Genomic DNA, 26,958 nt, shown 5'->3' on the forward strand with positions numbered 1-26,958 from the left:
AAAATACAAATTAGATTGTGTCACCCCTTCCTTCAAACCTCTCCAACGGCTTTTCATCCCACTCAGAGTAAAAGCCAAAGGCCTCATGACGAGTATCCAGAAAGAAATTAAAGCATGGGCAAAGGCTCAGAGGTAAGAAAGCAGTTTTTCAGGAATTGAACACCGTTCAGTGTCCCAAGCAAAGACTATGAAAGGAAATGAGAGATGAATATGTGCATTTGGGCAAGGGTCTGGTCCCCATATTAAGCGGCCTGATCCTACCCTAAGGGCCACGGAAAGCTGGTGATGGGTGTTCAGCAGAGCCGGGGCACACCCCAGGGTGCATTTTGGGAAGGCAGCTCCAGCTGCAGCCTGAGACTGGATTGAATGAGCATGGCAAGGAGGAGAGACATTTTGGAAGAGCATGGAAGAGGACAGTGATAGCTGAGAAAAGGAGGAGAGGGCAGATTCGTGGCCATTTAGGAGGTCAAACATCAAAAATTGGTGATGCTCGGATCTGAGGTCAGGGATGAGCTGTGGGTCTTGACATGACTGAATGGGTATCCAAGAGGGCAGTGCCCATCAGCCTGATAGGAAACTCAGCAGCAGGACTGGCTGGGTATGACATGAGGAGGCCAAGTGTGGGAGATCCTCAAGTCAACGTGCTGGAAGTTGAGTGGTCGTATGGAATCTGGTGATAGGAAATACTGACTGGAAACATGTATTTGGAAGTCTTCAGTTTGCAGAAGGTTATTTAAATATGGAAATCAGCAAAGCCACCCAGGATGAGCCTGGAGTAGGAAAAGAGAAGAAGGCTCAGAACTGAACTCTTGAAGGGGAAGAGAAGTCCGCAAAGGAGACTGAGAAAGAACAGCTGGAGGGCTGTGGGGAACACAGGAGAATGAAGTCAGCATTTGTAAGAAGAGCATGCACCAGTGTCAGATACTTCCCATAAGCTAAGTAAATAAGTCCTGAAAATGTTCCATTGGGTTTAGCATCAAGTACATTGTTAGAGGGTACCTGGGTAGCTCAGTGGTTGAGTGTCTGCCTTCAGCTCAGGACGTGATCCCGGGATCCTGGGATCAAGTCTCACATCAGGCTCCCCACAGGGAGCCTGCTTCTCCCTCTGCCATGTCTCTGCCTCTCTCTGTGTCTCTCATGAATAAATAAATAAAATCTTAAAAAAAAATTCTGACAGGAGGAAGCCATCAAAGAGAAAGACAGGAGATCACTGATGTGTGAGGTCTCTGAGGAGGAAAGAGAAGATGGGACCCAGAACATAAGTAGCCAAAGTCACCTTCAGGCCAAGTGCCACCTCGTCAGAAAGCTAATCTCCAACACTGTGAAAGAGCTTGCTCATCTCTGTGCAAGGCACTGGGTATAAAACAGAAAACAAGATGCCCCACCTCCACTTTCAAGGACCTTCCAGCCATTAAAGGGAATGGAGGCCACTAACCAAGTAATGCTGACGCTTCACACACAGTGTGGTAAGTGCTCTGCTGGGGCAGCAGGAGTGTGATAAAAGCAGCCAGGTCTAGAGTCTTCCAAAGGCCCAGAGGCGCACGGGTGGGTTGGTGGGGGGCTGACAGCCAGACAGAGTCCTAGAACCATCCAGGCTCAAGCCAAGCAATGGGAGTGGCTATGAACTACTGAAAATACAAATATGAAAGAAATATCCATTAGCACCTTCCTGGAAATGTGACAGGCATGGAATCTGTTTACTGTTTTCAGTGCTGCTAACATCCAGTTTTCTTCATTCCCTGCATATGGAGGAGGCTGTGCCAAGGCCTGCCTTCCTCTCCCGCCTCCCACTGGAGCTCACAACCTGTTCTCACCCTTAAGGAAAGAGCAAGGCAGCATGCACAGCTATGAACACTGTCCTTCAGAGCTGGGCATTCCCCTCCTATGAGCCCTGGGGGAGGTAAGGGGAGGAAATCTCTTTACTAGGGCAGGCAGCCCAGGACACCAGCACTCCTAATGAGCATCCATCCCCAAGGTGAAATCTCCCCATTCCTGTCCATGAGCAGCAGGTGGAAACCATCTCCTTTCCCCTCTGACCACTCCCCTCCCCTCCCATCTGCTGGCAAAGGCTGCTCAGCCAGGCAGGTCCTGAATTCCCCTCTTCTTCTCCCTCCTCCCCAGTCCTCATATCTGCTCCCTTTTGGATCTAAAGGTTCCAAAAGGGGATCCCTGGGTGGCGCAGCGGTTTAGCGCCTGCCTTTGGCCCAGGGCGCGATCCTGGAGACCTGGGATCGAATCCCACGTCGGACTCCTGGTGCATGGAGCCTGCTTCTCCCTCTGCCTGTGTCTCTGCCTCTCTCTCACTGTGTGCCTATCATAAATAAATAAAAAATTTAAAAAAAAAATAAAGGTTCCAAAAGGAAATGGTTACATCCATAAGCCACTGAACACACATCTGTCAAAATAATCATTTATTTCCTTGGTTTTCCCTCTCTGCCTGCCTCCCCTGGGCAGGTCACCAGCTCCATGCTGTCCTATCTCAGGAGAGGTCTGTAACTTGGAAGGAGGAGAGCAAGTGCTGCCTGTAAGACACTTCCCTTCCTAGCTTCTGTTTCCAAATCCTAAACCCACGGACGGAAGGAGTTTTCAGGCAAAGAAGAAGCCCCCAGTGAGAACTATAGCCAATGGGCATGGGTGACTAAAGGACTTCCCCAAAGTAAATTTCTCATGCCTGCGAAGGAGGGAGGGCTGGGTTCCTGGAGGAGGGTGGGCTCTGTCTGGCCTTGCTCTAAAGCCAGCAGACCCTGGGAAGGAAGCCCTTGGTGGGACCTGGGCTGAGCCCTTAGGTTGACAGGTTCCCAGGGCAGAAGACAGAGAACAGAGTGATTAACCCAAAGAGACTCTACTGCTTCTCAGAGGTGACTGCTGTGGACTTAAGACCCATGACCAGAGGGAAGTCCCTCCTGCCTGAGTGCCACCTCCAACCCCGAGACATTTGCACAAAGTGGAAGGAGGGAAGAAAATGTAAAAAATTAGCTAAGATGGAATCTCCTACCAACCAAAGCAAGAGAAAGGCTAAGAGTCAAGATAAAATGCCAGAAAATGAAGAGGCTCAGCTGAGTTTCATAACTGCTATACGACCTGTAAAGATATAAACCAGAGAAAATATACTCAGAAGTCAAGTAAAAACACTTGCCTGGCTTGTGCCAGATAGCACAGGCAAGTCTGGCTCACACACGGGGCTTGGCCACATTCACTACATCTTCTCCTATATGACCAACAGCCCCACCAAACCCAACTGCACATGTTAACATAGTTGCAGTCTTAAATGAACCAAAATCCAATTTTTAAATCTATCCCTTAAACTGAGCATGCACCAGCTCACCTGCTGACTGCTGGCCAGGCCTCATGTCTCGTCCAGCAACTCTGCCCAGCACCAGCCAGAGGCTTCTTTGAAATATGTGAATGTGATCATGTCATTTCTCTGCAGAGGGTTCCCTTTTGCCCACACAGCACAACCTGAACCACAAAGCCCTTGCTCTCAAGCCACTATTTTACTTGCCAATATCATACCCCTTCTCCATACCTCCATTCTCCCACATGGACTTTCTCTAATCCCATAGAAACACATCACTCTGCGAACATACCAGTTCCTTCCAAAGCCCTAGAACTCTATAATCTCCTTGTCTGATATCCCCATGCTCCCAACCCACCTTGTGCCTGCAGAATGGTTAGTCAACAAGTGTCAAATGAATGAATCACTCAGTGAAGCCCCAAACCACCAGACATCTCCCAATAGGTTCACAATGCCACATGGGCAGAAGGTCCTGGTGTCCTCCTTCCACAAGCCCCTAGTTAAGAAACAGGGCAGGGGGCCAGTTCTGTCCTACAGAGGTGTTTTATTTGACTCTCACAATGTAATGACATAAACTCATTTATCAACAAACATCCATCAGGGAATTCTCCATAAATCACCCAGATTTCTGACTGACATTGGAAATGAGGCAACAGGACACAGAAGGCCCACTGAGGGGGGCCCTCTTTGCATAGCAGCCCTCTTTGGGAGTAGTACCGCTCCCCTGCCTATCCATCCTCACCCTCATACTGTCCCCTCAACAGAAGGTGGAAGGTGGCAACCACCCATCCTCATCCTCCCAGTAAGACCCTTGCACGGTGACCGTCTGGTCCCTGTGGGCACCCAAACAGAGGCCTCTGGGACACACAACCCAACCATTATCATGTGATGACCCCAATTCACTGATTCCTCCATACCTATCACCCATCACCCATCACCCGACACTAACACCACTAAGCCTCATCCACATCTTAAGAGTTTGCTGGGGGTTATTTTCTTGGGAATGAGAAGCTAGTGACAGACTCCATTAATGAGACCAAAAAAATTTTTTTAAGATTTTATTTATTTACTCATTAGAGAGGCAGAGACATAGGCAGAGGGAGAAGCAGGCTCCCTGTGGGGAGCCCAATGTGGGACTCGATCCCAGGACCCCGGGATCACTCCCTGAGCTGAAGGCAGATGCTCAACCACTGAGCCGCCCAGGTGTCCTCAAATTTTTTAAAAACTTCTTAGCTGTATATCTGAATTGTATGTGCTTCCCTAAAATTTCCTCCTACCTTTATCCCTTTTCTAAAAAGGTGTCACTATCTTGGTCTCATTTCCATAAGCTTTTTTCACTGGTTAGGTCTGGGGCAAGATGAGAATTCATCCCCAGAGGCCTTAACTATCAAGCAAGGATTTTCCTGTGCTGCTGAGTCTCCCTGACTCCTTCTGAAACCAGCAGCTAGCCCAAGCACATAGAACCCCAGCTTCCCATGCTCTCCTGGCCTCGAGAATTTTGTAACGTGTGCCTGACAAAGCATCTTAAATTACAGGGAATCAATATAAATCTCCCTCGCAGACATATCTAAGCCGATGAAACTGTTGACAAGAAAGTATTTGCATCCCTTGATTAGAATCTGGTCCAAAACCAATTGAATCAAAGTACGGCAAAGCTGTTCCACAAACAATTGCTTTTGATTACAAGGCAAGCTGAATGAGCAACATCTTCATGCTGTAAAGGAGCTTCTCATACTAAACTAGCATTTTAAGCATCAGCTTACATCAAATCACATTTCATTCAGGGGGTAAATTCAACTCCACCCACCCGAATTATCCAAAACCTTCTCTAATTTTTAGTATATATAAATATACTCCCCTTTAATAAAAATGCTTTCTCTGAGGAACACCTCAGGTCTTTGTCTACTCCAAATGCACTCTTCGAATGTTTAATAATTAACGGACATTTAATGTTCTTGTACATAAAGTGATAATTATATTTTTTTGAAATAACTGTCCAAATTCAGTAAATACTTTGGATTTGTTCCATTCACTAAGAGCTCTGTCAGTGGCTATGTTTAGACTTCAATCTTTATCCTGATTCATCTCTTCGCTCACAAATTCTTTTCTCTGATTTTCCATTTTCTCCAAGATGAATTTGTAGCTTCTTGGGATAGACACTGAAAGGTAAAGGGACTTCTAAAAGGTTGTCACGAAGAGCTGTGACACTTAGGCTTTACAACACATTTATACAAAGCTAGTTTCTAAGATGGCAGAGGGACTTGTAGGAACATAAAGACACAGGACAATGTGGCTGGGCAGGTTCATCTCTCATCCCACTATGCAACTGGAGAAGTTAAGCAAGAGCTAAACTCCCATTCTGGACATAATAGAAATCTCTGTCCTTTTACAGTAAGAGCCTATTGCTGCTAATCTTACACATAATGTGCACACACATCCTCACTGTTGTGCCTACAGTCCTAGAAGCTGAGAAGTCCCCTCTACCTGGGCTCTTAGGCTATCCCTATCTCTTCAGGGTCTTTATCCAACAATTCTTGCATCTTCTATGCTGGAGGCTCTCAATGCTGGTTGAACACAGAAACCACGTGTTCATTTGAAACATGCCTGGGTCCCTCCCCCAGATATTCTGATTTAACTGTTCCAGGGCATGGCCTGGGCTTTAGGATTCTATTGTTCAGTCAAGATACAGAGCCACTGCTCTCCACTGACCTATCTCCCTAGACCAAAAGGCACAAACTCTAACCTGTGTGTCAAAACAGCCTAGGGACATTGCGGTGAGGGGTGTGTAAAATACACGAAACATAAAATTTACCACTTGGGGATACCTGGGTGGCTCAGTGGTTGAGTGTCTGCCTTCAGCTCAGGTTGTGATCCTGGGGTCTTGGAAACAAATCCTGCATCAGGATCCCCGCAGGGAGCCTGCTTTCCCCTCTGCCTATGTCTCTGCTTCTCTCTCTCTCTGTCTCTCATGAATAAATAAATAAAATCTTTTTTAAAAATACAATAAAATTTACCATTTTAACCATTTTTAGGTATATGGTAGATTACATCATTAAGTACATTCACATTTCTCAGCAATGGGATATGTGTTTATCAGAGAAAAAATGTTATCACATTTTTACGTGCTTATTAATTACGGACACTTCACACATGAATCCAGATGTCTGGTATCCAGCAGGGAAAGTTAACATGGCCTCCTGGTAACAGTCACCTGGGGTAGTTTGATTGCTGCCCATTCAGATAGGGCATGGGCCCCAGGGTTGCCAACATCCTCACTGTGCCCCCTTGAAGTTACTCTTAGCCTGGCTTCTACAGACAGGCTTTATATCGGTCTGTCAATAGGGTTAGGCCTCCTCGGCCCTAAAAACACCCTGTGTCCTTTGATCCCAAGTCTCTCTCTAGATGCCCCTGTCTCTTTCACATCTCTCCCTTATCCCCCATTCAGCCCTTAGAGCCCTGAGATCCAACTTATTTCCCTTTCACTGCACTGAGTCCACCCTGGCAAAGATCAATGACCTCATGCCACCAAATCCCAGAGACACCCTAATTCCCTGTACTGCACTGGGTAGTATCAGAGGCTGAGTCCTTCTGGAACTCCCATGTCCTCCTCTCTCTCCTCTCTTCTCTACCTTTTTACAGGGCTTCCATCCTTGGCCCACAGCAAGGGAAGACTCCCTGCATGTTCATCACTCACCACAACCCATAGGCTGACAAGTCCAAACACAGTGGGTTCTCAGGGGCTCCAGGAGAGTCTGAGAGATGAGGTTTGAGTTCCTCGCTCTGTCACTTATAAGCTGTCACTTCAGGCCAGTTATTTAGCTCAAGCTCCATCTTAAAAAAAATGAAGATAATAATTTCCACATTAAAATGTATGAGAGACTGGAGGGTATTATGCTGAGTGAAGTAAGTCAGTCGGAGAAGGACAAACATTATATGTTCTCATTCATTTGGGGAATATAAATAATAGTGAAAGGGAAAATAAGGGAAGGGAAAAGAAATGTGTGGGAAATATCAGAAAGGGAGACAGAACGTAAAGACTGCTAACTCTGGGAAACGAACTAGGGGTGGTAGAAGGGGAGGAGGGCGGGGGGTGGGAGTGAATGGGTGACGGGCACTGGGTGTTATTCTGTATTTTAGTAAATTGAACATCAATAAAAAATAAATAAATAAAATAAATAAATAAATAAAAAAATAAAATGTATGAGAGAATTGTACAATGCTCTAGATTAGAACACCACTGTCCAACAGAACTTTCTGTGATAATGGAAATGTTCCCTACCTGTGTTGTCCATCGTGGAAGCCATGTGCTACATCAGACTACAGAACACTTGGAATGTGGACAATGGGACTGAAGAATTAAAATTTTAATTTTATGTAATGTTATTAATTTTAAATTTAATGGTTCCCTAGGGCCAGTGGTTCTCAGTGGAACAGTGCAGCTCTAAAGTGACTAAAACTAAACAATCATCAGTAAACCCAGCTATTATTATTGCCACTATTAACAAAGGGAAAAATGACAATAAACCTCTCCAGTTCAGGCCTTCCAGTGGAGCATCAGCCTCTGGAGGAACAGACTTCAGGCCACTTGAGGCCGGTTCTGTTTGAGGATCCTATGCTCAGGAAAGTGATCAACATTCCTCAGGGGCCAGAGTAAATATTCAGGGATTCTTATGTCCCAGTTATTCCTATCTGGTAAGGAGGCAGGCCTGTGGCCACAGTCTCCAGGACACTGGGATATTTACTATGCATCTTTACTATGATGCACTGAGTAGAAGCCCCAGCTGTTGGGTTCCCCTGTGGGTCCTGATGTAGGCAAGCTGGCTCCGCCTGCCCAGAGTTTGCACAAGGGACTGTGCTCTATGCAACAGGGTAAGGTTCTATGTCCTATGTCAATGAACATCTCTCTATAACTCACCATCATCCTGTGATAACAATAACCCAAGTGCCCTCTGGATACCTCCCTATGGATTCCCCTCAGGCCATCACCAGCTCTAAACTAAGCTCAGTGTCTCCATCCCCCTGGCCAAGGCCCCACTCCCTTTTCTGCCCCATCCTCCCAGTGGATGGCCTGAGCCATCTTGGACATCTTCCAAATACCAAATCCAACTGCTTTAGATCCAAATGTCTTCTCACACTGTTACAGGAAACCTTGGAAATAATCCTCCATCCTCTTATTGTATAAGTTAAGAAACCAAATGAAGTTAAGAGAAGGTGCATTCATCAGGGTTTTCTTGAGAAACAGAACCAGTAGGACAAAAAGGTGTGTGAGGGTGTGTGCTCATGCACGGGGACATAGATGGAAAAGGACAGCAAGAGAGACTGATGAGTTGATTTTAATGAATTGGTTCATGCATTTATGGAGGCTGGTAAGTTCAAAATCTACAGGGTAGGCCAGTAGGCTGGAGACCCAGGGAAGAGCCAATGCTGCAACATAAGTCCAAAAGCCATCTGCTGACAGAATTCCTTCTTGCCAGGGCTGGGAGGGTAGGGCAGGGGTTTGGGGTTAGGGGGGAGGTGATGAGAGAGGGCAAGCATTTGTTCTATCTAGGCCTCCAACTGATTGGATGAGGCCCACCCATATTAGGGAAGGCAATCTGCTTCATTCAAAGTCCACTAATTTAAATGTTAATCTTGTCCAAAAAGCACCCTCACAGAAACATCCAGAATAATGTTTGGCCAAGTATTTGGGCACCATAGCCCAGCCAAATTGGCACACAAAATTAACCACCATTTATGTTTACACATAAAATTACCAAGGTCATGAAGTTAAAATCCCGGGAAAATCTAAGATAAGCTTTAAAAAATATAAGAATATAATTTCCTCCTCGCTGAAAGCATTTTAAAACATAAGAAGCAGATTTTGATAAAGAATAATCTTATTTGGTGTAAGAATAAGCAATGTAACTTATGAGTATCTATAATTATAATAACAAAATAATACACAGTTAACATTTATTGAGTTTCTAAGGACCACACACTGTGCTATCCATTGTGCTGTGTATCCACTGTACACACAGTATCATATTCAATCATCACAGCAAACCTATCATTGTGTGTTTTTGTAATAACTTGGGGTTATATTTTCATAGAAGTAAAACTCTGTAGAGCACGTATGTATACACAGATTCAAGGATGTATTCAAATGATTTTTTTTCCTATCTAAAAATAGAAACCACAACATTAGTCACCAATGTCTGGGAACATCCATATATCCTTCTGCACACTGACATACAGTATTCTTAGGTTGCTGGCATCAATATCAACCATTAAAGGTTGACATAAGTCTCAGCATTTTGGAATCCCCTCCCAACCCAGGGCATTCCTCAACCATTCCAAAATAAACCAAAGCTGTGCATTTGCTAATCTGAGTTTATTCCGTTATTTCAAACAACACAGTCACTACCAAAGTCCACAATCCCTTATCCACAATCCTGAATACCAAAAGATCTGACAACTGACTGTTTTTATAAATCATTTAATGGCAAAACATTACCTAAACTGGTATGAAGCTATATATAGTCGTTTTTCAATCTCACTTTAGCGAAGATGCCCATATGTTTTATTTCAGAACTATTAATGCATGTGATTGCAGGGTGTTGCCCAAGGCCCTCCTGGAATGTCATTTTCTTGTAGTATAGACACAACCCAGAAATCTGAAAAAGTGCAAATTACTACACATATCTGGCCACATGGGGCTTATAGAAAGTACTAGGTCCTACATTATCACCTTTTACAAATGAGATCACCAAGATTCAAAAAGAACCCATCTAGCTTCATTAGATGTCAAAGGCAATTCGGGCAACCTTAACCACTGTACCATATGTACGATGTACTTCTACACACAATCCAGGAGTGAGCTGCCAGCTGTATGCAGCACTGGAAACCATTAAGTCTGTTTTGCAGACTGTGAGTTGGAAGCACTGAAAAGGCAAGTGATTTGCTCAAAATACATGTGGTCTCATCAAAACCAGATGCAGAACTCTCATAAGGACCCCTTTTATTAGGAAGAAGTCAAATTTTTCCCATGAGGAATGAAGGGAGGGAAAGACATCTTGGGGAGTCTGATTTTCCCTTAAGAGACTTAACTATGTAAAATTTCAAAAATCACTGCAAACTCACACTCTTCCCTTAACATAGTCTTCTGAACATCTTCTTTTCCTTTCTGTCTAAGCAGAATGAAGAAACCATTCAGAATCCAGCGAATTCACAGGATTCCTCAATAATCATCAATTCAAGTGCATCAAGTAGTAGGAAAAACCCAGGATGAGCGCAAGCCTTCGTTTCAGGGAACAAAGAAAAGGGAAAGCCAAACTCCATCATCAAGCCCCCTGAACATGGGACTGGACACAGAAGAGAAATAAAGGGGGTCACAGGCCAGATGAGTAAAAGAGCAGAGAGAGACCAAGAGAACCCAGAGCAAAGCAAGAGTCCAAACAAATGCTGCTGTTCTAGGGGGCATCATACAGCCCATTTTGGAGTGAGCTGTGATCCAAAGTCAATGTGTATAGCCCCACTGATAAAAGTCACTCCCTGACAGTAGTTCCACAAATAACCCAGCATCCATTCACTGATACTGGTTGGCTCTTCCCTCTTATTCATTTCCTTCCATTGTAAATGCTTCCAATAAAATAACCAGGGACCTAGAAACTCACTGAAACAGTGTGGCTTTAGAGCCATTGATCTCAAACTTAAGCATGAACCAAAATCACCTGTGAAGTACAGCTCCCTGGGCCCCACCCCATAGTCTGAGTCCTTGGACCTGGCATGGGGCGTAAAAATCTGACTTTCCCCCAAGCTTCCAGGTGGCACTGCTGCCCTAGAAAAGTGCTGACGAACAGAAATATAATGTGAGCCATATGTGTAATTTTAGATTTTCTAGTAGCCACATTTGGAAGAGTGAAATCCAACAAGTGAAATGAATGTTAATAATGTATTTTATTTCACCCGATATATCCCAAATGTTATCATTTCAACATTTCAATAAAGGAGGCATTTTACATTTTTTTTCATACTAAGTCTTCAGAATCTGGTATGCATTTTGTATTTGCAGTGAATCTCGTTTTAACTACTCAGTAACCACATGTAGTTTCTGGCTGTAGGTATTGGACAGCACAATTATATAATATGGACACTGTATGTGAATAACAATGTATGTTGCAGGGGGATTAGCTCGAGCCCAAGTGACAGTCACCCAATGTATGAGAGAAGTTAGACATCTGTGAAGGGCTGGAGAGGTGGACAGGATCCTAAAGGATGCAGAGTGGAGGCCCTCACACTTCACTGAGACAGAAGAAGACACCATGGGCCCTCATGATGTCTAGAACTCACAGTGTTGAGTGTAGAGTGTTGAGTGTAATCTCAGAGTTGTAGACTCCAGCCCAGCCCATGGCCTTTGCTTAAGTCCTAGGTAGAAAGAGTATTATCAGTATTAAGAATATTATGAGAGTATTATACTGTAAGATGAGTAAACCCTAAATCAGGGGCTTTGTTAAATACAGCATCAGAAGCTCAATGAAGCCCCACTAGGTAATCCGTGTAGCCAAGAGAGACCCAACCCATTCACCACTGCCTCCTCCCTCCTGTGCCAATGCCAAGAAAATTAAGGGGCATGTCTTGCACCAGATGACTGTGGAGTGAGCCTGAGGCTTCTCACCTACATTTCCCACCTCAGACCAGAGTGAGTTGGTAGTGACAGGACCCATGCTGCAGCCAGCCAAGACCTGACTGAGCAGGAGCAGAAAAGCCCCCAGAACTATCTGCAATTCATAAGACCTTCCCCGGGGCGGGGGGCAAGACTTGGGGGGGGTGGTTCAAGAAGGACCAAGTGACAACTTACGGCTCTCTAGAGAAACAGAAAAGGACAGATCTACCAGCAGACACTGCCTGCAGAGCCTGCTCTCAGGCTCCAGGGTGCTCAGTACGTTGGCTTTACCTTCACCCCCAGGACAGCATGCATGATACTAAGACGACCCAACTTCAGAGAACTATAGCGCATTTGCCTTTGCTAGCCACGACCCTCTATGGACAAGAAGTGAGAGATGATATACACAGATGTGGAACCTGCCCTCATCGCAGCACTGGTGCCCTCCCTGTGATCACCTGAGGGAGGCTGCAGGTTACCCTGCCTGCGCTTTGCTGCTGAGGCACACCTGCTTCACCTTACTCTCCTAGGACTTGATTTTTTAAGATTCTTTTTATGGGAAAACATACATAACTTAAAACTTACCATTTTAAGCATTTTTAAGTGTAAAATTCAGTGGCATTGAGTACACTCATATTGTTATGCAACCTTTACCACAATCCATCTCCAGAACTTTCTCATCTTCCCAAACTGATTCTGTCTCCTTTACATACTATCTCCTCATCCCCTTCTTCTACCCTGACCATCAACAGGTACCCTCGGTCATAGCCTAAACTGGTTCAGAGCACATGAATCCTTTCCCAACCCCAAGAGACATGAGATAGAATCCTCAGATCTCTCTCTCTCTCTCTCATACACACACACACACACACACACACACACACACACACACACACTGACTTCCTCACTCCTTCTAGGTAGAGCAGAGGAGGAGATCTATTAGTACCCACGTGAGCCTTGCAATGGCAAACTTACCAGCCAGGCTGGCCCTAGACTCCCAACACTGGCATATGTGAGATTCCTGGGCACAGAGCCAGACTTTCTTGAGACAACAGGACCACCACCAACTAGAAAAATGCAAGCGACACAAATGGGCACTGGGCAAAAGGCCCAGTGGCAAATGCCACTCAGGTCATGCTACCCTTGCCCAGAACAAAATACCAAATTGGGCATGACATCTTTGCCAAAGCAAAGCAAGGGACACAATACTGAGTAGCTTTGCTTTTTAAATTCTATTTCTTTTTCATGTATTTTGATCAAGGCATAATTTGCATATAGCAAAATAGACCCCTTTGAGTATATAGCTAAACTGTTTTGACAAGCACATTACACAGCATACATGTAATGACTACTACAATCAAGGTATAGAATAGTTCCATCACCCTCCAAGACTTGCCTCTGCTCCTTTATAGTCAACTCTCCTAATGCTCCCAGCTCCTAGAAACCACTGATCTATTTTCTGTTCCTAGTGTTTCACATTTTCCAAGAATATCTTATGAATCAAATTATATGACATGTAGCCTTTTGAAATTGCCTTCTTTCCTTATTTGTAACTGCTTGAGATTGATCTACATAGCTTCATGTATTGGTATCTTAATTAGTGTTGTTTTATTGTGATAAAATATACACAACATACAGCTTACTATTTTAACCACATTTAAGTGCACAGTTCAGTGGCATTAAGTACATTCACATTGTTGCCCAGCCATCATCAGTAACTTTACTTTAAAAGGCTGGTCTCATTAACTCATTATTTTTGAACATTAATTCCATTCAAGGTCCCTGGGGAAAAATGTGAAAGTTTCACAGCACATTCTGTTGATAACATTACAAGTTAAGTCAAGATATGTCCCAGGTTGCCAGCAAAGTCCTAGCTCATGCCAGTTGCGCCAGTGTGCTTATTAATAGAGTCACTTTCACTTTCCAAAGTTTGAAAGATAAGCTACATGGCCACATTTGCTGTAGGGAAATAATTTCCTTAAGACATTCCTGGTGAGAGACTAAAAGAAAAAAATTTAAATAGCAATATTATGGTCTATCAAATTACAACTATCAAAATTACAAATACATTTACCTTCAACCCAACAATCACATTTCTAAGATTTTATCACACAGATGCACATGCAATATATAGCAATGTTTGTAAACGAAAAACATCAGAAACTATCCAAGTAGCCATCTAAAGAAAGCTGGTCACATTAATGAGGGCAAATTTACTCCCTAACCCCAAAAGAATTACTATACAACCCTCTGTGTTCTGATATTGGAAGAGCTCTAGGACGCACCCTTAAGTGAGGAAAACAAGGAAGAACAGTGTGTATAGCTTGTGCTAACTTTCCTGTAAAGAGGAGGGGAGGAAACATGTTTGCATTTGTTTGCATACACAAAGAAATCCCCCCAGGGACACCTGGGTGGCTCAGTGGTTGAGCGTCTACCTTTGGCTCAGGTTGTGATCCCGGGATCCTGGGATAGAGTTCTGAATCGGGTTCCCCACATGGAGAGTGCTTCTCCCTCTATGTCTCTGCTTCTCTGTGTTTCTCATGAATAAATAAAATCTTTTAAAAATATGAAAGAATTCCCCCCCAGATATACTAGGCATATACACAGATAGACACACTGACCCAACTATCAACAGGATGGAGGGGAAGGGCAGAATGGGGGTGGCAGTAAGTCTTCTAATATCTCTTTAAATTTTTTCAATGGTGTAAGCATAGTGCTGGGTTCAAATAATTAAAAGGAAAAAAGAAGAAAAAAAAAAAAAAAACAGAGGATAAAATGTCCCTTGGGAAAAGAACTAAGTGTGAAGGCCTGGACTATTATAATCAATGTATTTCCAATATTTACAAAATCAATAAATTGACCTGTCAGACACTGAATATACCCCCAAAGGCCTCAAGTAATCTAAAAAATTACTTCCTTTTCAAAATCCATCATGTAGTTTAGCTAAGCACAACTAAAGTTCCTTCTGATGGTATGTCTGAAATTAAAATATGTCCCCCCAAAAGAAAAAGTGTGTCTATTTAATTTTCTTCTGGATGCCATGTTCAATTCTTTTAAGGGAATAATGTTTCTTGATAAGTGGAATCAATATAAAGCTCCCCAACAAGTTGTTCCAAACTTAAAAACATTAATTTGTTTCAGTTTGTGCATTAAATGTTATCATGAAAACAACTGTATCATCATGAATGTTCTATGAAGTGATGAGCACAGTAAGATTTCTTAATATTTTATAAGACTAATTTTTAAGTGTGTCTGGGTGCAAAACATGAATATATTAATCTTTGGCTATTTTAACAACAACCACCACAAAACCCCCCACATACTTAGCAGCTTAAGAACACACACACATTTATCATCTCACAGATCTGTAGGAGTACATACTGGCTAAAATTTAGGGATACCATGGCCCAAAGGGGTCCTCTGCTTAGATTCCCAGAAAGCCTAAATCAAGGGCCACATTCCCGAATGGAAACCCTGGAGAAGAATCAGCTTCCAAGCTCATCTGCTTGATTATTGGCCAAATTAAATTCCTTGCAGTTGTAGGATTAAGGTTCTGTTTCTTTGCTGTCTGTCAGTAGGGGGTTGGTTTTTGCTTCTATAGGCTGCTCATACTCCTCATCCTTTCCATGTGGCAGGTCAGTTCCTCGCTTGTATTAAATTTCTGATTTCTCCTTCTTCTGCACCTCTAACCTCACCCACAGAAAGCTCTCTGCTTTTAAGGGCTTGTGTGATTGGCCTGGGACCTTCTAGATAATCTCCTTAATTAAACATCCACAATCTGAATCACATCTGCAAAGTCCCTTTTGCTACCCCACACAGTGTATTCACCGGTACCTCTCTGAGGGGCCATTCCATTTCCCACAAAGAATATTTTGAAATGCAAATGTGATGAAAGTGGGACACAGATTGTCACTAATGTACTCTAAATGAGTGTGTGGTGTATATATATATATATATATATATATACATGCGCCAACCATACATAAATGGGTACAGACATACGGGTGCACACTTAATACAGTTTATACTTTTTTAAAGTGTCTGGTATTTTTGTTAAAACCATCTGGCAACTCTACAGGTGATCCCAGCTCAGCAAAGAGAATTCAAGAAGGGGAAGAAACTTTACAGACCAAGCTAAACCAAGTCAACCGCTCAAGACAGTAGTTACGGGATAGAAATGAATGCCAAGGGATAAGTCACTGCAACTATCTACAAATAAAATAAGGTCAAGGAAATAAAGACAGGAATTCCAAAGCTGAGGACGTAACTGAAGCCCCCAGTTCAAAACCCACCTACTGACAAGGCCAGTGGAAGCCATTATTGTGTCCAGGCCTCTCATCCTTCAGGCAGTTATGCTACAGGGGATCTTGAGAAATTGGGCATTTTCCAAGGCACTAAATTCAGAGTCTTATCCAAGCCCACTACTCCTCCAGAATCCTTTTCCATTTTGTTTGTTGTTGTTGTTGTTGTTTTGTTTTGTTTTGTTTTGTTTTCCTTTTCCATTTTGAATCCAAGAATCACTTGGGACCCAACAGGGCTGACCCCAAAATCACCACAAACAACAAACAAACAAACAAACAAAAAAACTAAATTGATGGTGACTACAAGTTTTACCATTAAACTCTTCTATTAACTTCCAACCCTTCATTTCTAAATCTTGTCCTCAAGATAAAGAAGACATAAACTACATATAATAATATCATATTTAGATTTATAAATTCATATTTATATTATTATATAATAATAAACTAAATTTTCTTTTAAAAATTAAAAGGATTGTTTTCTTAGAAAAACAGTATACTTTTTAAAAATCCACAGTATTGCTTATTTTTCTAATTTATTCTTTAAAATGGAAAGGGCCTGATAATGTTTTCAGGATGAAAAGGTACTATTAATTTTCAAAGATAATTTTTGCTTCTAAGAGTGATTTCCGGGAAAGGATAAAGCAGCTCTAATTTGAGAGTATTCTGGCTGAATTTATAAAAATAAATATAAGCCAATAACAAGTTGGCCATGGAAGTCATACCTCTCAATTCAGAGTGCTTAACAAAGGTTTTAAGTCCTTAACTACGGTTGGTTATACTGCCTACCTAGAAAAGTCTTTCTCAATTAAGCTTTTGTCTAATCTCAGTTCCTGGGATCTGGAGTCCTCCTAAATGCCCACTGGTGCTCTTGGCAATGTCTGATCCAGCATCTACAGAAGCTCTTCAAAGTAGGGGAAGAAGAGACTTGCTACCTTTCTAAATGATTCATGGACTACTGAGCAGGTTGCTTTCCAAAGCCCAAAGAAAAAGTGGTCATATTGGAAAGGTCATACTGGGTGAAATGAGGTGGCAGGTCCCAGGATCGGTGCCACCCTGCATGGCTGGCCTCCAGTGATCTCAGCTGTCAGAGCCTAACAGCCTTTGCTAGTGTCCCTGGAAAAGACCTTGGCAGGTGGTAGAGTTCATGTGGCCAGTCACGTGTGGGGAGGAGGGGTGGTAAACAAGGCTGGAAAACCAAGAAGGAGCCCATTAGGTCACTGGTGCCAGAGGATGTGCTGCTGTCTTACAACAAAAGGATATTATTATGAGTAATTACACTGCACAGGACATATTTTCCTACAATACAGCTGAGTTTCCTTTTTTTTGAAGATTTTATTTATTCACGATTCAAGACAGCGCCAGCACAACCTCTCCAAGGAGATATCTCTAAACACTCAGAATGGATGATGAGCTTCCATAGCCGCCTGCACCTCCCTCAGTCTTCTGTGTGATGTCACAGTGAAATCACAACCCAACCACCATTCCTTCCACTGTCAGTGTGGGAAGGAAGGAACCCTGCATTTTATAACAAAACACCAATATGCTCTGAAGTGTTCACTGCAACAAGCTGGTATGGAAACAAGAAAGAGGTTGAGTTTCAAAATGGCAAAGGTGATCAAGATATGACTGAGCCTCTGTTTTCTCATTGCAACAATTGGGGATAATGACATTTTCCCCATATGGTAGTGATAAAGATTAAATAAAGTATATGTATCAACTCCTTGGAACAGCTTCTGGTGTACTGAAGGCGCTCAACAGAGATTATGGTGTTGAGAAGGAGAAGGAGGGTAAGAAAAAGACTCTGGGGTTGGTTGGCCAAGCTGTGACCATGGTCCTCTGAAGAATGCTCCCAACCTAAAGACAAACCTGCAGGGATGGCCGTGGTGCTGGGCATGTGACTGGAAACCCTTTGTTGATGGGTAGCCTAAAGAAGTCATTAGAGCATCGGGAAGGAGACCGACAGGACAGCTGGACAGTGATGGCAAGGGTCCCGCTGGCCACATGGGTGCCTCTGTGACCTGGGCCAGCAGGGAAACCAGTTAACAAGAGGAGCAGGTGGAGGCTGCTGCAGAAGAGGGTCAGGTCCTGGGGTTGGGTGGGGGGAGAAGTGGGGACTAGGGGACTGGGAAATGGGGAGGAAAAAGACCTAAAAATGGCTCTGAATTCATTTCAAAATCAGGACATTTACATGTTTTATTTTGGTGGCTTTCACTGCTAGGGTTGGAAAGGGCTATGGCAATAACTCCAAACTCAACACTAACAATTTCAGTGACATTCTGCTGCCACCAATCCAGTTGGGCTGCCTACTGAGTTAAGTGCGGAAGAGTGTTAATTGTTCTAGAATTTCCTCAGCACTGCAATTTCCTGGGCTTGATCAAATGCCCCATATGGAACTTCATTTTCTTCTTTTATGACTGAAGGATTATCACTCAGGCCTCTCATTTCCCCTAGGGAAGCAAAGGCTCCAGATGGGCCAACTCCCGTTATATGATTTTCCAAAAGCTATGCATATTTTCTTTGTATACATAGCTTTGCCATTTATTATTCATTCTCCTGACTATCTAATCTATTAATGTGCTGAGCTTTCTTTATAAATCATGAATTAGCTATGTGGCATTTTGGTGAACAGTAAAACTGTCAGGGTGTGACATGTGGAGAGTCTTGTATAGCAGAAACTTCCTTTTGCTATTAGCCTTAGAAAATAACACAAAACTGACAAACAGTGACTACATCTTCTTTTAACTTTAAGATCGTCAGTTCTAAAAGAACATAGGAGCTGTAAGTTTTCATTATTCATTTATGCGTTCACCCAACAAACATTTTATTATGAACCTACTATACAACAAGACTGTATTAGCTGCTGAAGAACAAAGACTAATATAATTCAGCATTTCACATATCCTTCAATACTCATTTATCAACTTAGAAACAAGAAAAATGACAAATGAAGCATAAGCAATCAACCGTACTTCTCACGATTTTAAAAATTTTAAGCCATTCACAATTCTGTTCACCTAACACAGAAATTGCAAATTAGTAGCCCACAGACTAAATTCAGATATAATCTACTTGGCCTAATTTTTTAAAACATGAGTCAGTAGGGGTGCCTGGGTAGCTCAGTCAGTTAAATGTCCAACTCTTGGTTTTGCTTCAGGTCATGATCTTGGGGTCCTGAGATCGAGCCCCACATCCACTTCTGCACTCAGCATGGAGTCTGCTTAAGATTCTCTCCTCTCCCTCTGCCCCTTCCCTTGCCCTGCTTATACTCTTTCTCTCTTCCTAAAAATAAAACACAACAAAAAAATGTGGGTGTCAGTATTTTAAAAACAAAATCAAGAGGCTTCACAAAATTAATTTTTAAAATATTTCTACTTTCTCTTTGAAAACACATGAAAAGATTTAGCAACACTGGATTCACATTGCCACAAAATGAAAATCCCCTACAGTGGAGTCACCACTGTCCCTTTAAGTCAGCCCTGCCCTCTCTAGAACCCACCACTGCCCATTCTCTCTCAATCCGGAAACCTGTTGGCCACCATTTACCACCCCCATTATTAGTTCTCTGCATTCATAGAGGTATCACAGGTGGAAAATGAAAGACAGACTGAGATGGTATGTCTGACTCAAGGTAACTGGATCACTTCACTTTCCATTAGCAAAGAACTGTCCTACATGTTATGTGTGCAAATACACCCAGCACACTTTACTCAGTTATACAAAACTATAGGCTACTGAGAACATCTATTTTTACCAATGGTAACCAGTACTTACAATACCAGTCCCATCACGTGTAGACAGCTGAGAGCACCACAATTCTAGTCCCTTTCTAAGACTAAAGTCCTTAACAGCAAATAAAGTATTAGATTTTTCTCACCTGCCTTTTTCCCTACCAAATTAGTAAGGACCCCAACCTCCGCTTTGCACTTACCTTGATTATTTTTCTCATGACTACCCAATACTGTGCTACAGTAAAAATTATACACCTGCTCCCTGCTCATTTCCAACACTCAGAAATTACTTGTCTTCAGTACCCTTCAAGGCACACTTTCAAGAGTAATTTCGCAACAATCAGTAAAGTTGAAAATACATATATCCCATGACTCAGCAGAGCAGTGGGATTTGTCACACATGCCCTGGAATGGTGGGTTCCAAACTTCTCTCAGTATCATCCTGGGTAAGAAAGACAACTGACATCATAACCCAGTGCACCTGCTAAAAGTTTGATTAGAAAACTTACCCTTATAATAATGTACAGTGAAATTTTATTTTATATAATACATTACATTATGACCTTTACTGTTAATACTAGTCAATGTTGGTTGCAATCCATTACATTGATTTCATGATGCCTTAATATATGATAGTTTGAAAAAGACTGGCCTAGAGGCTACCTATCATATGTATCCATGGAAATCTTATGTCTATCAGAAATCTTGTTGCATCATTTTCGCTAAAAGTGAAAAATCAATCTCAATGTTCAGCACAGCAGTTAGGAAATTTAAAATTCCATATTCATATCATGTTAATATCATAGAGCAGTAGAAATGAATAAACTTAATCCAGGTATCTATTTTGATAAAGCTTCCAGTTAGTATTAGGTTTTCTTCCAAAGAATCAAAAAGAATATTACATATGCAGGGTGCAGGCTGACTTTAAACACAAAAAAGGAGAACTATGTATTTCTTTGGATACATACATATCAGTAAAAGGATAAAACTGTGCTTAGAAAAAAAAAACTGTGCTTAGAAAGGATTCTTACTTACTTCTGAAAAGCAGTTTTTGTTGGAAAGGGGTGTAGGGAAGGGATTAAAATAAGAATTTGGGACTATAACTGTATATGAAATATTTTAAAACCTTCAGTAGATGCAACCACTACACCTAAAAAATCCAGCAGCTCTTAAATCTGAGTATGCATATGAGAGGAATTATTGTCAGCATTTTTGTGCTTAAAAAATATCATAAAATTTAAAAATAATTTTTAAAGAATTACCCTTTCAAGGTACATATTTCTTCCTTAAGACAGGAAGCAAACCTCAAAGGATGAGAAGGTCCCACTCGAACACATCACAGTTCTCAAAATTTAGAGCATCAATAAAAGGTTCTGACTTTCAGACTTAGGTCTTACTGCATCATAAACCAACCAAAGTAGTTGTGCTTTTAGAATTCTTTACAATTAGACCCTCTGAAAACCTAAGATAATCTGGGAGTTTGGGACATTAAAGTGTTCTATTCCCAAATTCATGCTATTTATACTGGAAACTCTGGTGGTTGAAATGCTGCCTGTTGCCGAATAGGCATGATTTTAGCTGACTTCTTGAAAGGCCACCTGCTAAAATAATGTAGAAGGACTTTGTGGGGACCAATTACTTTGTAGATTAATAATGCTGACTGTTTCCTGGGATGGAAGGTCACTTCACCAGTTGGCTTCTGCCATTCATTACTGTACCTGTTTTGCTGTGATCCCAAGGGCTGGCATCTCCCTACATGTCCCTATATGCAGACAATACTCTCATGCCCTCCAAAGACAGCTTTGTTTGTGCCAATCTAAGATGCCACACATTATTCAAAATCAATTTGATTTAAGCAAATATTTCTTTTTCCTCAATAGTCAGTCTGTTATATAATATCTTTACAACCCCCAGACTCAACTCTATCTGTATCCTGTGAAATTTGGAAGTTCTTATTAATATTAAAGTCACAATTTGTATGTTGGACTTCACCTTGGCTATCAACACTTGAGATCAGTGTTAGCATGAATTGTCTAGCATAACTACTTACATGCAGCACATGAATTTCATCCATTACTTTATTTACAAAGGAAATTTCTGTATCACATAAAGAAATATGACAAATGAGGTAAGGACACCTATATGCATGTCTCATTTTGGCCACAGGAAGGCTTTCTGACCTTGGGCAGTTCCTTCACTGTTTAGAATCTCAGTATCTTTGTCTACACTTTCTTGTATGCTTAATGAGAACTAAATGAGTCCAAGTATGTGGGATGTCCTGTGGAAAATAGAAAGCACTATAAAAACACAAGATGGTGCTGTTATTAGTGGTAACAGCAATATACATAATGTCTGTACCCCCATTATATAATGCAAATAAACATATGAGGTTGTTATTTCTATATTTGTATATAATGGCTCATTCAGTTTTTCTAAAGTTCCTCTTGCTAAAATCCTAATGGGTTTAACATATCTCTCCACTATTAATCTGAATTTATTAAATTTATTTTTCAGCTTGAGAAAATGTACACTCAGTTTACTTCTTAAAACAAATTCCTAAGGATTCCTTTGCATGTTTCTAAGTCCCTGGTTCATCAAAGAATATGCATGGAATTCCATGCCAAAATCATGGGATTGTCTTCCTCAAGAAGGAGCTCATTCTGGTGCCTTTCACTGGCCCTGGACCATATGTCTGACCTCAATTTATCAACATTAAAGAAAAAAGACTATGGATAATGAGTCAGTATAATGTTCTTATTCAAAAAACAAAAAAAAACAAGAACAAAAACCCAACTCTAAATCCAAATATCTTTCAAATGTTTTCAAATGATTGAAATAAAGCTCTCCCAAAGCATTTTTTATTTATTTTTAAAGATTTTATTTATTTATTCATGAGAAACAGAGAAAGAGAGAGAGGGGGAGAGACATAGGCAGAGGGAGAAGCAGGCTCCATGCAAGGAGCCCGATGTGGGACTCGATCCCAGGACTCCAGGATCACGCCCTGAGCCAAAGACAGACACTCAACCACTGAGCCACCCAGGCATCAAAAAGTATTTTTTAAATTCCAAATCCAACACTAATCTCTATTTTCTGGTGGGTAGGGGGTGGTGAGAAACATACAATACTGATTCGGGAGCACAGTCCAGATTAAAACACTTTAACAAGGGGTGCCTAGGTGGCTCAGCGGTTGAGCATCTGCCTTTGGCTCAGAGTGTGATCTCACGGTCCTGGGATTGAGTCCCACATCAGGCTTCCTGTAGGAAGGCCTGCTTCTCTCTCTGCCTCTGTCTCTGCCTCTGTCTCTGTCTCTGTCTCTGTCTCTCATGAATAAAGAAATAAAATCTTAAAAAAAAAAATAAAACACTTTAACAAAGCATATACTGAATACTGTTCTTACACATTGGCATTAGCTACTCTTGCAAATCACAGATAGGCATGATAAAATGCCACAGAGGTGCTGTCAGTCTGGCTCCTGCCCTCAGCATGAGCCCTCAGCATAAGCATCTCCTCTGGCCACCTAACACTGGTCAGGCCCCAGGGAAATGGACGTGCACACCTCTAGCCTCATGGCCTCAAAAGCACCAGAATGCAGTGCGGGTTTGGGGGATACATTGCCCATATGGGAGGTGGGTGTTGCAGAGAGGTAGAGAAAAGACTCTGTTTTCAAAACCTTCCTCTCAGATAATGCAAATAAAATCATTCCATGAAGAAAAGATTTCCTGGTGGGATCAAGCCTCCATTGTCTTGTACCTCTTCATGCTCTAACTCATTGTTCTGAAGCAGAGGTGGGCAAAGTATGTATATTATAGTAATATTTTATAGTGAATATATTTACTTAGAGTAAATATCGTAGGCTTTGCAGTCCACATAGTCTCTGTCATTACTACTCTCCTGCCTTATTGAAGAATAATTTTATCTACAAATTTGATACCATGAAGTGTAATTTTTATTTTGCCTTTTTTGCTTTGTTGGCACTCTCCAGTGCTTTTTCTTCCTCTCTCAGCTTTACTGAAATATAATTGGCACATACACTGTATAAGTTTAAGGTCTACAACATGATGATTTGATAACACCAATATACTGTGAAACAATTACAACAAGGTCAACATGAATACCACCTCAAATACAATAAGGTTAACATGAATGCCATCTCGCTGTTACCTCCTAGTTACCCGTGTGTGTATAGTTAAGAACATTTAAGAGCTACTCTCTCAGCAACTTGCAAGTACATAATATAGTATTATTAACTATAATCATCTAGATGTACATTAGATTCCCAAAACTTGCTCATCCTATAACTGAAAGTTTGTACCCTTTGACCAACATCCCCCCATTTCCCCCAGCCTAACCCTCAGCTCCTGGCAGCCACAACTCAACTCTGTTTTATAAGTTTGGCTTTTTTAGATCCCACATTAAGTAAGTTCAGATGGTATTTGTCTTTGTCTCACCTATTTCACTTAGCATAATGTTCTCAACATCCATCCGCATTGTCACAAACACAAGATTTCCTTCCTCCTCACGGCTGAATAATATTCATACATTCCACACTTTCCTGATCTATTTATCCACTGAGAAAAACAGGTAGCTTTCATGTCTTGGCTATAGTGAATAATGCTGCAATGAACATGGAATGCAGTTATCTCCTTGAGATAGACAGGAGACAGTTATCTCTTTCATTTCCATTATTTCTTTTTTAAAGATTTTATTTATTTATTTGACAGAGAGAGAGACAGAGTACAGGCAGGGGGAGCTGCAGACAGAGGGAGAGCCCAACATGGGGCTCAATCCCAGGACCCTAGGATCATCACCTGAGCTGAAGGCAGACACCTAACCAACTGAGCCACCCAGGTGCGCTGTGATTTCATTTCCTTTAGATATATTCCCAGAAGTGGGGCTGCTGGATCACATGGTAGTTCTATTTTTAATCTTTTGTGGAACCTCCATATTATTTTCCATTGGGCTGCACTAATTTACATTGCCACCAACAGTGCATGAGCATTTCTTTTCTTTATCCTTTCTTCAGCACTTGTTTTCTCTCATTCTTTTTTTGGTAAGAGCCATTCCAACATGTGTGATATCTCACTGTGGTTTTGATTTGTATTTCAATGATGTTGAGCATTTGTGCATGTACCTGTTAGCCTTCTGTATGTCTTCTTTGGAAAAATGTCTATTTAGATTGTGTGCCCATTTATAATTTAAGTACTGTTTTTATATTATTATTATCATTATTATTATTATTATTATTATTATTATTATTTTGCTATTGAGTTCTAGGACTCCCTGATATATTTTGGATATTAATCCCTTCTCAGATATATAGTTTGCAAATATTTTCTCCCATTCTGGAGGCTGCCTTTTCATTCTTGAGATTCTCTTGCTCTGCAGAAGTTTTTAGTTTGATGTAATCCATTGTCTCTTTGCTTTTTGCTGCTTGTGATTTTTAATTTCACTGCATAATTTGATTCTTTTAGAAGAGAGGGTAATTAAAAATTTTTTAATTTAGAATTGTTTGCATTTAGTTTTATTTACCTTTTGATGAAATATATTTACATTTCTTGATGAAATATATTTACACTTCTCATGCTTTGAATACAATTTTTATTTTTTTAATCTTTTAGATGATTGGTAAAATGAAAGCTGTTTTGGAAACAAATTGTGAAAGTGGAATTCAGAGAAGAAAAAGATTAAAAATCTTCAAAAAAGCATTCTGTTTAAATGTTTTAAATGTTAAAATACAGTTATCTGGCTTCTAGAGAGCATTACGTAAAATTTGTGAACAGAACATTGCAAATTATCTAATGAAAACAAAGTCTGAATTTGAAACTGGTTAAGGCAAAATCTCAGAACTTTATGTTCTTTATTAAATCAAGATTTAATTCAAACACTGGTCCATTATTCTGCATGTAATAGTAACACTATAAAATAATAAATTCAGGGATCCCTGGGTGGCGCAGAGGTTTGGCGCCTGCCTTTGGCCCAGGGCGCGATCCTGGAGACCCGGGATCGAATCCCACGTCGGGCTCCCGGTGCATGGAGCCTGCTTCTCCCTCTGCCTGTGTCTCTGCCTCTCTCTCTCTCTCTCTCTGTGACTATCATAAATAAATAAAAATTTAAAAAAAAATAAAATAAAAAAATAAAATAAAATAATAAATTCAGTCAAATTTTATATTTTTCTAATATTCATTCATATAAAAAATCATAATGTTACACATTTTTATTTTGCCACGCAGCATATTTGTCAAAGGGAATAAAACATATTTTTTAACAGGTTGTTAGTTTAATTTTTAAATACTTAAGTATATGGTATGAAGTCTCCACTTGTACTTTGCCCTAGCCTCATGGTATAAAATACTTTGGTTCATCCAAATTATTAAAAATATATAAACATTAAAAATTAATTTTTGAATACTAATTTTATGTGGAGAAAGATATTTGAGATGCTATGTTAGCTAAACATGTTAAGAGTCACACTGTAGATACTCTATATGTAACTATGCAACAAGAAGATACTTGAAGAGACATGAAGGAATGATGCCTTAATATTAGCAGAGATACTCTTGGTGATGGCACCACAGTTAATTTTTATTTACTGCATACTCTAGTTGTGTAAACAATAAGCATTATTTAGATAACCCCCAAAAAGCAATAAATGTTTTAAATAACAGAGTAAAGTTTAGATCTTCCCATGTCTTTAACATTATCATGTTCATACATATTTTTTAAATTTTTTATTGGAATTCAATTTGCCAACATTTAGCATAACACCCAGTGCTCATCCCGCCAAGTACCCTCCCTGTGCCCATCACATTCACCCCAACCCCCAACCCACCCCCCTTTCCACTACCCTTTGTTCCTTTCCCAGAGTTAGGGGTCTCTCATGTTTTGTCACCCTCACTGATATTTTTACTCATTTTCTCTCCTTTCCCCTTTATTCCCTTTCACTAATTTTTATATTCCCAAAATAGATGAGACCATATAATGTTTGTCTTT

At 41.1% G+C, this 26,958-nt stretch overlaps 1 protein-coding gene and 1 long non-coding RNA gene across 11 annotated transcripts in view; one reads left to right on the top strand and one right to left on the bottom strand.

Moving 5' to 3' along the window:
* MTUS2 (microtubule associated scaffold protein 2) overlaps window positions 1-26,958 on the bottom strand; it is a 588,550-nt gene that overhangs the window by 421,007 nt on the left and 140,585 nt on the right. For 6 of the 10 annotated variants that reach the window (XR_012016248.1, XM_072795616.1, XM_072795620.1 and 3 more), the window contains one exon: window positions 6,990-7,126. The exons of the other annotated variants lie outside the window; for them this stretch is intronic. The gene's annotated coding sequence lies outside the window, so the exon portion shown is untranslated. The remainder of the gene's footprint in view (window positions 1-6,989; window positions 7,127-26,958) is intronic. 10 annotated transcript variants of the gene reach the window in all.
* On the top strand, window positions 17,683-25,672 carry LOC140615764 (uncharacterized). Its single transcript, XR_012016256.1, has 3 exons — window positions 17,683-18,317; window positions 24,690-24,816; window positions 25,587-25,672. It is a non-coding gene; the product is annotated as an uncharacterized lncRNA (long non-coding RNA).

This window comes from Canis lupus, chromosome 24 (assembly GCF_048164855.1).
Source record: "Canis lupus baileyi chromosome 24, mCanLup2.hap1, whole genome shotgun sequence".
Classification (NCBI taxonomy): domain Eukaryota; kingdom Metazoa; phylum Chordata; class Mammalia; order Carnivora; family Canidae; genus Canis; species Canis lupus.